Source organism: Dioscorea cayenensis, chromosome 5, assembly GCF_009730915.1.
Source record: "Dioscorea cayenensis subsp. rotundata cultivar TDr96_F1 chromosome 5, TDr96_F1_v2_PseudoChromosome.rev07_lg8_w22 25.fasta, whole genome shotgun sequence".
NCBI classification, from domain to species: domain Eukaryota; kingdom Viridiplantae; phylum Streptophyta; class Magnoliopsida; order Dioscoreales; family Dioscoreaceae; genus Dioscorea; species Dioscorea cayenensis.
In genome coordinates this window covers 6,461,700-6,475,165 of record NC_052475.1, presented here as the reverse complement: position 1 = coordinate 6,475,165, position 13,466 = coordinate 6,461,700, and positions in this window count along the sequence as shown.

Below are 13,466 nucleotides of genomic sequence, written 5' to 3'. Positions count from 1 at the left end.
ATGGATTCAAGCGTGGCTGCTAAGCACGCGACCGCGCGGAATTAGACGGCGTGGATAATTTCCACACGCCCGTGTGTGATTTCTCTGCTTTCCTCTGACTCTCGGCCGGCTCTGACAAGAAGGTCGCCATGCACTGTCTGCGTTTAACAGTTGCTACAAGTGTTTCAGCACAGTCTTCGACACATGTAACAACTTCCTCAATTCCATACTTTCATCGGGTAACGCAATAGCATTTATGCGTTCACATCTTGAATCACTTGCTTCTTCAATGATATACATGTTGGTGGGGTTCTTGTTCTTATATGCATGAGGTCGGAATGCTCGAGTGTGACTGCCTTTGTGCCCCTCCAAATGGATTTGCTCACTCGAATGCGAGGAGGTTGGCACACACTCTAGCATCTCACACCTTTCCTATGCCTTCGCGTTTGAACTTTAGCAAGATCTCCTCCAAAATAAGTGCATTATGATCCACATTGGCCTATTTCCTTCATACTCGGCCTCACAGCCCTACCTGTATAAAAGTAACATAAAACACACATATTAAGGTAAAAACCCTGAGAAAAGTAATGCTCAACATAAGGAATGAACGCTTCACATTCATATCGTCACAAGCACTCCTATCAAACTCCCCACACTTAAGCTTTTTGCTTGTCCTCAGCAAACATTAAAACATTCCTGTGCATCAATGAAGAAAAATATTGAAAGTGCTTGGCCTTTGAGGTTCACCGAGGGTATACAAAGAAAGTATTCTACAAGTAAGGAAAATTTCAACACTAAATACGAAAAATCAATGCTCTAGCTAAAAACCAAAATTTCGTGTAAGTGTGTGAACTCACTCAAAACCCCCCAAGTTATACTCCTCAAAGTTCTAGTACAAGGGACTTATTTATCTACAAAAGTGATAAAAATTTTAAAAGATGGTAGTAGCTTCACACATCCTCTAAGGTAGCCCTTTCCAAAGCGGCCGCTAAGGTGGCTTTCATACTTTCGAGATGGTAGCTCTTTCTTCCCGAGTGTAGCTTTCACTCATCCTATGAGATAGATCTTTCTCTCATTAGCACTAACTAGTATCCGACTTGTGAGAGTAGCTTCATACTTCATAGGTGGTAGCTCTTTCCATCTAACTGAACACAAATAAACAATAAAACTATTTTGTTCCTTCTTTTCATTTTTCCATCAATTTAGCAAAAAGAAGTGAACCTAACTAGTCCCTTTTAACATCAAACATGAGTTTTCCAACAGAGTTTCAAAGAGTGAGTAGTGCACTAAGTGTAAATTGGGAAAAATTCCTAAAAATTCAAGCAAGAACTAGAGCATGAAAACATTCAATGTTAACAATTCTCCTAGACTGAAGAATACAAACATTGCAACTAATTTGAACCGCCATTGGCTATGTGAGCATATAACAATCAAGAACAATAGAAAAGATGTGTGCACTATGAAACTCCCCCACACTTAGCAGTTGTACATTGTCCTCAATGTACTCATGCAAGCTCACTCAAAAATATATCATTCAAAAATAGATGTGGAGAAGCTAATCAAAACAATACTCCCCGACTCCTAGTGTTGCATTTTGATGAAGCAAATTCCATGGGGAGTAGTGTTTCAACAGGGTTTAGTGAAGCTCACTACGGTCAAGTGCCAAAGCACCTTGACCGTGCTCCATGACTAAGTCTCAATTTCCGAGAAGACAAAACCATCTCGACGCATACACGAGGGGGTTCGAGTAAGCTCAAGAAAAAAACAAAAATAACTCGAGTGTATAAAAAGATGAAAGCAATGAATACAACCTCGATAATGCAATAACATAAACTCGTAAGGAAAAATCCTTTCTCGAGTGAACAAGTCTAAAAACAAGAAAAATAAGATAATGTAAAATGCATGAAAGTAAAAGAAAGGTCAAGTGTCTGGAGTCGCCTGCCCGCTGCTGCTATGGGTCAAGTGGAAGCATATAGTGGGTCCCTCCGGTGCTCGGGGTCGAGGATGTGGTGCTCGGAGGCATCAGCGATCCGGGTCTCGGAGATCTCTAAGGAATTGGAATCGGGCCATAAGATCCGTGGTCTTGAACCGATCGCAAAGCCCGGGCTCCGATATCTCAGTCCGAAATCTCTCTAACATCGGGTCTCCACCCTCTCAATATGGTCACAGGCTCGAGTACTCGGGTGCTACGGGAAGATGGAGGAGTCTCGCTGGACACCCCCGCAAGATCTCCTTCGCCTCCCGGGTGGTGTCATGTAGTCGAGTGAGAATATAAACCGGCCCCAAACCTCGTACTCAACCCCATCATCCTCGATCGTATCGAACGCAAGAGGGTGGGCACAACCGTCCTCTCAAAGACCACGTGAGGGCGTCGCCCAAAACCCATTCCTGCATGAGTCTCGGTGATATAAGGGCCCGCAAATAGTAGACCTACTCTCATTGAATTATCCTGGTACTGCAAAACATCTGCTAGAATGCACCCTAAGTGAAGTGGTACATTACGAGCCATGGAGTATAAGAAAAGTAGATCCGAGCCCCGTCAAAGCGGTCGTGTTATCTCGCTCGACCTCGCGACTGACCTCGATGATCGCAGGTATCGTATCTGTAACTGAACCGGGACAAACTAGAGGCCTTCAATAATCCCGGTTCGTACTCCCCACGCCCACACAAAAACTCGTATGCATGATATGGAGTGATCGACACTCGGAAAAATCTCATCGGTAGTCGACCATACTCTACGGTATCAGAGTAAGAGAAATCGTACGAGTCAGTCCTAATCAAAAACTCTGTGACGCTCATGGAGAATGGATGACCGAATACTCAAAACTGTATCGCCTCTGTAATATCAACTCTCCCATGCAACAATCGAAACTCAAAGGATGCCAAAACCTCTAGCGTAAGTGTGCGGTGAGTCGGTTCACTAATCATCGATGAGCCTCCTCCGACTTCCCATCGCCAACATCTCATCAATCTTATTAATTACCTCATCACCCCTGCTGAATATGTTGAAACACTTGTACATCCGCTGAGCAAGTCTGACCAAAACCCGATTGCTAAAAGTCTCAAGCGAGCCTGATGCTTGGGGTTCGAAATTCCACATGTATCGGCTCGGGTGAGGTGAGTCTCAGCGCTTAACTCGTTCTTCTTCGCTCGAGGTGCCATATCCGGAGTGCAAAAGACGAAAACAGTCAAAAATCTCAGAAGTAATATACTGTAGAATTCCACACGAGCATGTGGAAATTACCCACACTCGTGTCACTCTGCAGAGCGTGAAACTCCCGCACGGGTGCACAACAAATCTTAAAAATCAATTTAAAACCACTTCTAAATGCTTACTACACATCCATCATGCATGAAAATTCGCATTTAAAAAGTATTTAATCCATGAAAAACCATAATTGGCAAAGAAAGGAGGATAGAAAGGTTACCGAAGAAATGAATATGAAAACTTTTGAAATTCGGTAAGATTTGCGAAGAAAATTCCTCCAAATAGTGATAAAGGGTCAGAAAGATGATCGGGAACCATTTTCCAGCGACGGAGATGAAGAATGAGACAGATCACAAGGTTTTTAAGTAGAAAAATCGCGTCTCTTGAATTCGGTGTATCCCCACGGGCGCGTGGAAATTACCCACGCCCGATGCGCCTCACTCGAGAGTGCCACGGGGGTGTACATACGTCCCCTCGTGCTTTGCTCGGGAAAACGCTCCTTTGACTCTGACTGTTCTCCCATGGGCGTGCAGAAATTACCCACGCCCGTGTGCCCGACCCAAAGGGGCAGATGCACGCCACTGTGGTTTCCATGGACATCCGAGAAAATATCAAGTCTTCCACAAGCCCGTGCGGAAATTCCCCACGGGCGTGGACATTCACAAGACCAATTCACAAGGGCAGCTGCACGCCTCGTGTTTTCGCAGGGAGAGCTCGCAGACGCGCGCATGGAAATTACCCACGCCTGCGTATGGTTCACAGGTCACCCACGAGGGCGAGTCCACGCCTGTGTTCTCCTGGAAAAATCTCCCCAACTCTCCGAGAATTCACACGCCCATGCGGAAATTACCCGCAGGGCGCGCCCGCCGCATGAGTCATCCACAGGCGGCAGCCGCACCCCGTGCCTCTCTCGATGAGCTCAGCGATGCAAATCAATGGGCGTCGCGGAAATTCCACACGCCTGCGTGTTTTCTCCTGGATGTCTTAGAAAAATTCTACGAGCTCTGCAGAATAACATGTTTACAACTCGTAGCCTCGCCTCTAATATGTAAGTTTTACCGCTGAAAAAAACATGTGAAATAGCTCAAACGACCAAAAACTTCACCAAAAACACATGAAAGCACAATATAACACCAACGGTCCACAAGAAAAGCATAACAATGGCATATAAGAATCAAAACACCAACACTCAAGCTCTTATTCATGCAAACACTAAATCTAAAAAAACTAGGAAAACAGAGAATTGCTTGGGTTGCCTCCCAAGAAGCGCTTGTTTTACGTCACTTAGCTTGACGTACCTCTTCCTTACCTTATGGAGGCTTGAAAAGAGTGTGTTCCTCACGACTAGATATTGCATTGCTACTTCCTTTAAACCAAAAATCTACTTGCCGGGGTGGAATATTTGTTGGAGAGTCCAACCATCTTACCTTTGGCCTCCACGGAAATAATTTGGGCTGGGAATTGTCCAAGCTTAGCACAGGTGGGTCATTGGATGGCTTCAATCTCCTACCCACATCTTCTTCCAAACCCAAAATCTCTTTCTTGCAATTTATGAGTTGATTAATCCCAAAGAGAGATGCTTGCTCCATTACCTTAGGATTTCCGTCTTCTTCCCTTTCAACTTGAAAGCAATATGTCTTCACCAACTCTCCTTGCACCATTTCTTGCTCACAAACATACTGTCCACTCAAACAATTATCACATTAAATGAACAGTTCTTCTTGTATCCTCTCAATCTCGACAACATCATACTCGTTCCGCCCCACTTCTTCATTGTCATTGTCTACCACATCTTCTCTATAAGGAACTTGACTTGCTTGCTCAAATACTTGTGGTTCCTTGGAGAGTGTGTCAAGTATCCCTCCTAGTTGATGCTCAAGGTTTTTATAGGAGGCTTCATGACATCTTCGTGTGTTCTTCATATTTTGGACGCAGACATCGGATGCTTCAATAAAGTTAGCTAATACTCTTTGTAACTGAAATGCATCCTCTCCGAGTATCTCACCCGTTTGACATTCCTCTTAAGGTGCCTCCCAATGTTGTTCACCATTATCCCATAATACGCTTTGGGTAGCCCACTTCAATTGGATGATATGCGTTGTAACATGGAATGTTTTGTTGTCTTGAAGTAACAATTCTATCAACTTTTTTTATCGAGAGCTTTGACCGCAAAATATAGAGCAACGATCGGGTCAATCATCATTTAAAAATCCTTTGCAAGAAAAATAAGAGATGACAAAAAGAAAAAAACAAATGAGAATGATGGAAGAATAAGAAAGTGTGAAATAATTAAATAAATCGAACGGGTGATAGAGAAGAGATGTGAAATAGAATGAAGGGTAAATAGCTAAGAAAAACAAAGTGCAAAGTATCTCTAAATGCCAACTCCCGCAACGGGCGCCAAAAACATGACAAGATCCCCTTGCTTTATATACTCGCAAGTACACGGGTTTGTCAAGTAATAATCCCGGGTGAGTCGGGTCGAATCCATAGGGAGTAGGGAGTAAAGACACTTAATCAATGCAAGAACTCTCTATTATGCTTCCCAATCAATGCAATGGTGAGTCGTGGAGATCCTTACATACATAGTCCCAAATCTAAGGTCAACTATGCCTAACTCTATTCATGTCCCGGAGGAGAGATTCAATAACCTCTCAACCTCGCACTCGAATAAAGTTGCAATGTGCTCTAGGGATTCCAAGTGATAAATCTCTTCCTAATTATAGACCTAACCCTTTGGTCCAGGCGGAAGGTCCCTAGCCACAATTAAGCCCTAGATACTAAGATCCCCTCAACGCTTCACTCCATTGCACGCGCAACTAGACCCCAGTGGAGGTTCAACCCTTAGACCATTCACTCTATTATAGCCGCAAAGAACTCAAGGAACGGAGGTAGAATCTATCACGTCAGAGGGGAAAGGGGACAGTCCTGTACCTCTCGACTCAGCCTCTCAACCTTCTCCAACCTAGCTTTATCTAACGCTCGTGGTGTGTCACTCACTCACAAGGTTACCAACAAGAACTCTCAACCCTAGTGTCAGTCTAGGGGAAATGTTCATACAATCAAGCATTCAAGGTTGGAACTCACAATAAACATCAATTTATTGAAAGCATAATAAAGAAGTTCAAAGAAACGAATACATCCTAGGGTTCACAATCACCCAAGTACCCACTAGGGGTTTAGCTCTCCATGGAGCTAAGTACAATCAAAGAAATTGAATGTAAAAGCAATGAATCCATAAAGAAACCCCCTCGATGGTCATGTCGATGGTCTTGTGGAGAGTCCTCTACTCGTCGTCCAAGGATTCCCTCGTCCCCAGATAGGATACGCCCTGACGTAAGCTCCCCCTACCAACCTTCTTCCTCGTGAATGACGATGTCGAGCCAGTAGAACCTCTCCAAAACCTTGGCCAATACCCCTCAAAACCCTAGCCGAAGCCCTCTCTCAAGTTGGGGAAAAGATGGAGAAAAGAATACCAAAATTGGGGCTGAATCTGCTTTAAATAGGGCTGGAATCGGGCAACTCCACGGGCGTGGACGATACACGCGCCCATGCGGAATTTCCACACGGGCATGGATAATTTCCACATGCCCATATGGATTCTCTGTTTCTCTGATTTCTCGGCCGACTGTGGACAGTGCTGCTACAGTAATTACTGCATTGTTGCTACAGTCTTCGACCTGAATTACTTCCCAATTCCATACTTTCATCGGGGTAACGCAAATGGGCACACGTTCACGTCTTGAATCACTTGCTTCTTCAATGATATACATGTTGGTGGGGTTCTTGTTCTTATATGTATAGGTCGGAATGCTCAAGTGTGACTGCCTTTTTGCCCCTCCAAATGGATGTGCTCACTCGAATGTGAGGAGGTTGGCACACACTCTAGCATCTCATACCTGTCCTATGTCTTCGTGTTTGAACTTTACCAAGATCTCCTCCAAAATAAGTGCATTATGATCCACATTGGCCTATTTCCTTCATACTCGGCCGCACAACCCTACCTGTGTAAAAGTAACATAAAAACACACATTTTAATGTAAAAACCTGAGAAAAGTAATGCTCAACATAAGGAATGAACGCTTCGCATTCATATCGCACAAGCACTTATCACAACCCATCAGAGCACTACTCCCATGGAATTAGCTTCATCAAACGCAACACTAGGAGTCAGGGGAGTATTGTTTTGATTGCTTCTCCCATATTTGCTTTTGAATGATATACATTTTAAGTGAGGTTGCATGTGTACATTGGGGACAATGTACAACTTAAGTGTGGGTGTGTGGGGGGGAGTTTCATAGTGTACACATCTTTTCTATTGTTCTTAATTGATATATGCTCACATATCCAATGGCGGTTCACCTTAGTTGCAATGATTGTATTCTTGAGTTTAGGAAAATTTCTAACATTGAATGTTTTCATGCTCTAGTTCTTGCTTGAATTTCTAGGAATTTTTGCCCGATTTACACTTAGTGCACTGCTCACTCTTTAAACTCTTTTGGAAACTCAAGTTTGATGTTAAAGGAACTAGTTATAGTTGTTTCTTGTGTTAAATTCCAAAAAACAAAAAATTGGAAAATGAAAAGAAAGAACAAAATAGTTTATTTGTGCTTGTTGGGTGGAAAGATCTACCACCTATGAAGTATGAAGCTACTCTCATAAGTCGGATAGTAGCTATGCCCTAATGAGAGAAAGAGCTATCTCATAGGATGAGTGAAAGCTACCACTCCGGTAGAAAGAGCTACCACCTCGAAAGTGTGAAAGCCACCTTAGCGGCCGCTTTGGAAAGGGCTACCTTAGAGGATGTGTGAAGCTACTACCATCTTTAAAATTGTTATCACTTTTGTAGATAAATAAGTCCCTTGTACTTAGAACTTTGAGGAGTATACCTTGGGTTGTTTGAGTGAGTTCACACACGCATACGATTTCGGGTTTGTTGTCCTTTTTGATTCAAGTTTTGAGCTAGAGCATTGATTTTTATATTTAGTGTTGAAATTTCCCTCACTTGTAGAATGCTCTCTTTGTATATTTTGGTGAACCTAAGGCCAAGCACTTTCAATATTTTCTTCATTGATGCACATAACGTTTTAATTTTTGCTTGAGGACAAGCAAAAGCTTAAGTGCGGGGGAGTTTGATAAGTGCTTGTGCGATATGAATGCGAAGCGTTCATTCGTTATGTTGAGCATTACTTTGTCAGGTTTTTACACTAATATGTGTGTTTTTATGCTACTTTCATGCAGGTATAGTTGTGAGGCCAAGTATGAAGGAAAGAAGCCAATGTGGATTACAATACACCGATTTTGGAGGAAATCTTGCTAAGGTTCAAATGCAAAGACATAGGTTGATGTGAGATGCTAGAGTGTGTGCCAACCTCCTCGTATTCGAGTTTGGCACATCCATTTGGAGGGGCACAAAGGCAGTCACACTCGAGCATTCTGACTTATGCACATAGAACAAGAGCTCCACCAACTTTCCTATCATTGAAAAAGTAAGTGATCCACGATGTGAACGTGTGCCCGTTTGCGTTACTCTGATGAAAGTATGGATTAGGGAAGCTATTCAGGTTGGTTACTGTAGCATAGCACTACAGCAACACGGTAGCAAGTATTGTAGCAGCCATGTTCATAGCCGGCCGAGAAAAGAAGTTCAGAGAGTCCACACGGGCGTGTGGAAATTATCCACGCCCGTGTGGAAATACCACACGGGCGCGTGAAGCATCCATGCCCGTGTAGTTGCCCGAATCCAGCCCTATTTAAAGCCGAATCAGCCCCAATTTTAGTATTCTTTTCTCCATCTTGTCCCCAACTTGAGAGAGGGCTTCGGCTAGGATTTTGAGGGGTATTGGCCAAGGTTTTGGAGAGGTTCTATGGCTCCGACATTGTCATTCCTGAGGAAGAAGGTTGGTAGGGGAGCTTCCGTCGAGGAGTATCCTATACCGGATAAGGGAATCCTTGGATGATGAGTAGAGGACTTTCCACATGACCATCGACATGACTATCGAGGTGGTTTCTTTATGGATTCATTGCTTTTACATTCTATTTCTTTGATTGTACTTAGCTCCATGGAGAGCTAAACCACTAATGGGTACTTGGGTATTTGTGAACCCTAGGATGTATTCGCTTTTTTGAATCTCTTTATTATGCTTTCAATAAATTGATGTTGATCTGTGAGTTCCAACCTCGAATGCTTGTTTGTAAGAACATTTCCCCAGAGTGACACTAGGGTTGAGAGTTCCTCGCTGGTAACCTTGTGAGTGAGTGACACACCATGAGCATTAGACATAGCTAGGTTGGAGAGGGTTGAGAGGGCTGAGTCGAGAGGCATGTAGCGCCCCTTTCCCTCCGACGTGATAGATTCTACCTCTGTTCCTTGAGTTCTTTGTGGCCATAATAGAGTGCAACGGAGTGAAACGTTGAGGTGATCTTAGTATCTAGGGCTTAATCGTGGTTAGGGACCTTCCACCTGGACCAAAGGGTTAGGGTCTATAATTAGGAATAGATTTATCACTTGGAATCCCTAGAGCTTTCATTGCAACTCTATACGACAAAGTGCGAGGTTGAGAGAGCTTATCTAACTCTCCTCCGGGACATGTATAGAGTTAGCATAGTTGACCTTAGATTTGGGACTATGTAATTAAGGATTTCTACGACTCACCATTGCATTGATTAGGAAGCATAATAGAGGGTTCTTGCACTTGAAACAATTATCCTAGGCGGAGCATTATCCGAGTACCCCATCTTTATCGATCGCTTTTACCCCTTTCTTTTACTTTTTGCTCTCTTACTTGTTGTTTTTATTGTTGAGAATTGAATCATTGTCACATTTATCACTATTGATTTTTTCACATAGCTAAGAAGCAGATTAAGTGTTTTTATTCCCTACTCCATGTGGATTCGATAACCGCCATCCGGGGATTATTACTTAGACAAACCCTGCACTTATGGATATATGCAAGGGGACCTTGTCACCTCCAAATGGTTGTGTTAACTTAAATAAGAGGAGGTTGGCACACACTCTAGCATCTCACACCCGACCTATGTCTTCGCATTTGTACCTTAGCAAAATTTCTCCAAAAATCGGTGCATTATGATCCACATTGGGTTCTTTCCTTCATACTCGGTCTCACAATCCCACCGCATGAAAGTGACATAAAAACACACATATAAGTGTAAAAACCCGAGAAAAGTAATGTTCAATATAAGGAAAAGAATGCTTCGCATTCATATCACTAAGCAGTGGCAGGCAGGGGCAGCCGCACTGCAGGCCTTCTCCTCGATGAGCTCATGCATACAAATCCATGGCCGTGCGGAAGCTCCACACGCCCGTGCGTTTTCACTAGATGACTTAGAAAAACCTGCAAGCTCTGTAGAAGGTTTCTGAACATGTCTACGCACTCAGAGCCTGCCCTAATATACAAGTTTTACCAGTGAAAAACATGGAATAAAGCTCACATGATACAGCTTCTCCAATTCCGCATGAAAACACACGATGAATACACAAAGCCCGCAAGAAAATCTCAGCAAAAGCATCTAAAAATCAAGACAACAACACTTAACAAATTATTCATGCAAACAAACTAAACTAAAAGATAAGAAATAGTAAACACTTGGGTTGCCTCCCAAGAAGCGCTTGTTTAATGTCACTAAGTTTGACGTACCTTGCCTTACCTCAAGAGGGTTCATGAAGGAAAAATACTTCTCTATTGTCACTACAAATCTCTCTGCTATATTATTTTTTCAGCCTATGTCCATTTACCTTGAATGTGCCCTTCTCCGGGTGGTTAATCTCAATGGCTCCATGAGGTGAAACTTTGGTTATGGTATACGGGCTGGACCACCATGATTTGAGTTTCTCCAGGAATAGACGTAGGCGAGAGTTAATAATAACACCTGATCGCCTGCTTTAAAGTATTTCGGAGTCTTAATATGCTTCTCATGCCACTTCCAAATTCTTTCCTTATATATCCTTGCATTCTCATATGCCTTCATCCTCCACTCGTCTAACTCATTGAGATGTAATATTCGTTGCTCTCCAGATTTGCGCAAGTCAAAATTCATCACTTTAATTGCCTAACATGTTTTGTGCTCTAATTCCACCGGTAAATGACAAGATTAACCATACACTAAATTATACGGAGTGGTCCCTATTGGGGTTTTGTATGCTGTTCTATGAGCCCAAAGTGTGTCATCTAACCTTCAGCACCAATCTCAAGCTTTCCCTTGTTCTCACTGATTTGGTTAAGATTCTCTTGAGCTCTCTGCTTTGTAACCTCCCACTTGCCCACCTGCGTATGCGATGGTAAGGAGTAGAAAGACGATGATGAACTCCATAATGCTTTAACACTTTCGCCAATTGTGTGTTACAAAAATGGGTTCCCCGATCGCTAATGATAATTCTTGGAGTTACAAATCGAGTAAATAACTTCTTCAAAAACTTCACCACAGTTCTTGCATCATTAGTTGGAAGAGCCTGGGCTTCCACCCACTTGGAAACATAATCAACTGCTACCAGAATGTATTGATTGCCATTGGATTTTGGAAATGTTCACATGAAATCAATTTCCCATACATCAAACACCTCGCAAAATTGCATAGGATTTTGAGGCATCTCATCCCTTCGTGATAAGTTTCCAGCCCGTTGATAACTATCACACCGTAAAATGAATTGATGAACATCTTGGAATAAGGTCGGCCAATAGAACCCAGCGGCTAAAACCTTCTCTATAGTTCGACTTGATGCATAATGCACCCACACTTGGCTCTACGAATGACAATGCGCAATGATGTTCCAACCTTCCTCCCTAGAAACAGACTTTCTCGCACCACCTCGCATCTTCACAAATAAGGAACAGGTAAGGATCTTCCCGAAAAATTTCTTAAGATCATGAAAAACTTTCTTCTTCTATTGAAAGCTTAAACCCGACCTTCAATACCCTTCCCGATGACAATTCGCAAAAACTGCGGAACCATGGAATATCTTTTGTGTTTGATTTCTGTACCGCGTACAGATGTTCTTCAGGAAAGGAATCATTAATTTCCTTGCTTGCCGTGTTCTTGCCCTCACAATCTTTCAATCTCGGCTGTATAACTGCAACCACATTCTCCTCATCCCTTTTATCTTTTATTTCCATATCAAATTCTTACAACAACAATATCCACCGAATCAATCTCGGCTTCACATCTGCCTTGTTCATGAGATAACAGAGTGTAGAATGATCCAGTGAACACTCATGACATTAGATAGATGAGATATGGTCTCGAATTTATCAAAAAGCAAACATTACTTTGCACAATTCCTTTTCAAAGAGTGGTGTAATTCTCTTGTGCACTTGTGAGAGTCTTGCTAGCATAATAGATCGGTTGAAATTGCTTATTTCTTCTCTGATCCAAGACCCATCCCATCTGTGATAATCACTAGCACCACCATTACTTCGCAAATCGACTTGGTGCTTGGTCACTCGCATAATCACTAGCATCGATTGAAATTGCTTTTTCGGGATTGGTGCTTGCACTAACTTTTCTTTTAGCACATTAAATGCATTCAGACAGCTTGTTTTCGGAAATCAAAAGGGGTATCTTTCTCCAAGAGTTTGGTCAACAGCTTGGGAGATCTTCAAAAAGTCTTTAATGAATCTTCTATAAAAACCCCGCAAAGACCCAAGAAACCCATGGATCCCTTTCACATCGTCAGAGGTGGAGGAAGCTTTTTCAATTACCTCAATCTTGCCTTATCCACCTTCCATATCTGCCTCGGGAAATCTGTATGTCCAAGGACAATGCCTTCTTGCACCATAAAGTGACACTTCTCCCAGTTGAGGATGAGATACGTCTCTTCACATCTTACTAACACTCTTTCCAAATTATTTAAGCAAGCATCGAAACATTTGCCCCTGAACACTGATCATCCATGAAAACTTCCATAATATCTTCGAAAAGTCTGTAAACAAAATGGCTGCTATGCAAGTGCTGGAATGTTGTGTGGGCGTTACATAACCCGAAAAGGCATTCTTCTATAAGCAAAAAGTACCATAAGGGCAAGTAAATGTGGTTTTCCCGATCTTCCGGGGCTAGTGATTTGAAAATATCCCGACATGCCATCAAGGAAACAATAGAAATGATGCCCCGCTAGTCGTTCCAACATTTGATCAATAGATGGCAAAGGAAAATGATCTTTCCGAGTGATGTCATTCAGTCTTCTATAGTCAATGCAAACTCGCCAACCAGTAACTGTCCTAGTTGGGATTAACTTATTCTTTTCATTCTTTACTACTGTCATTCC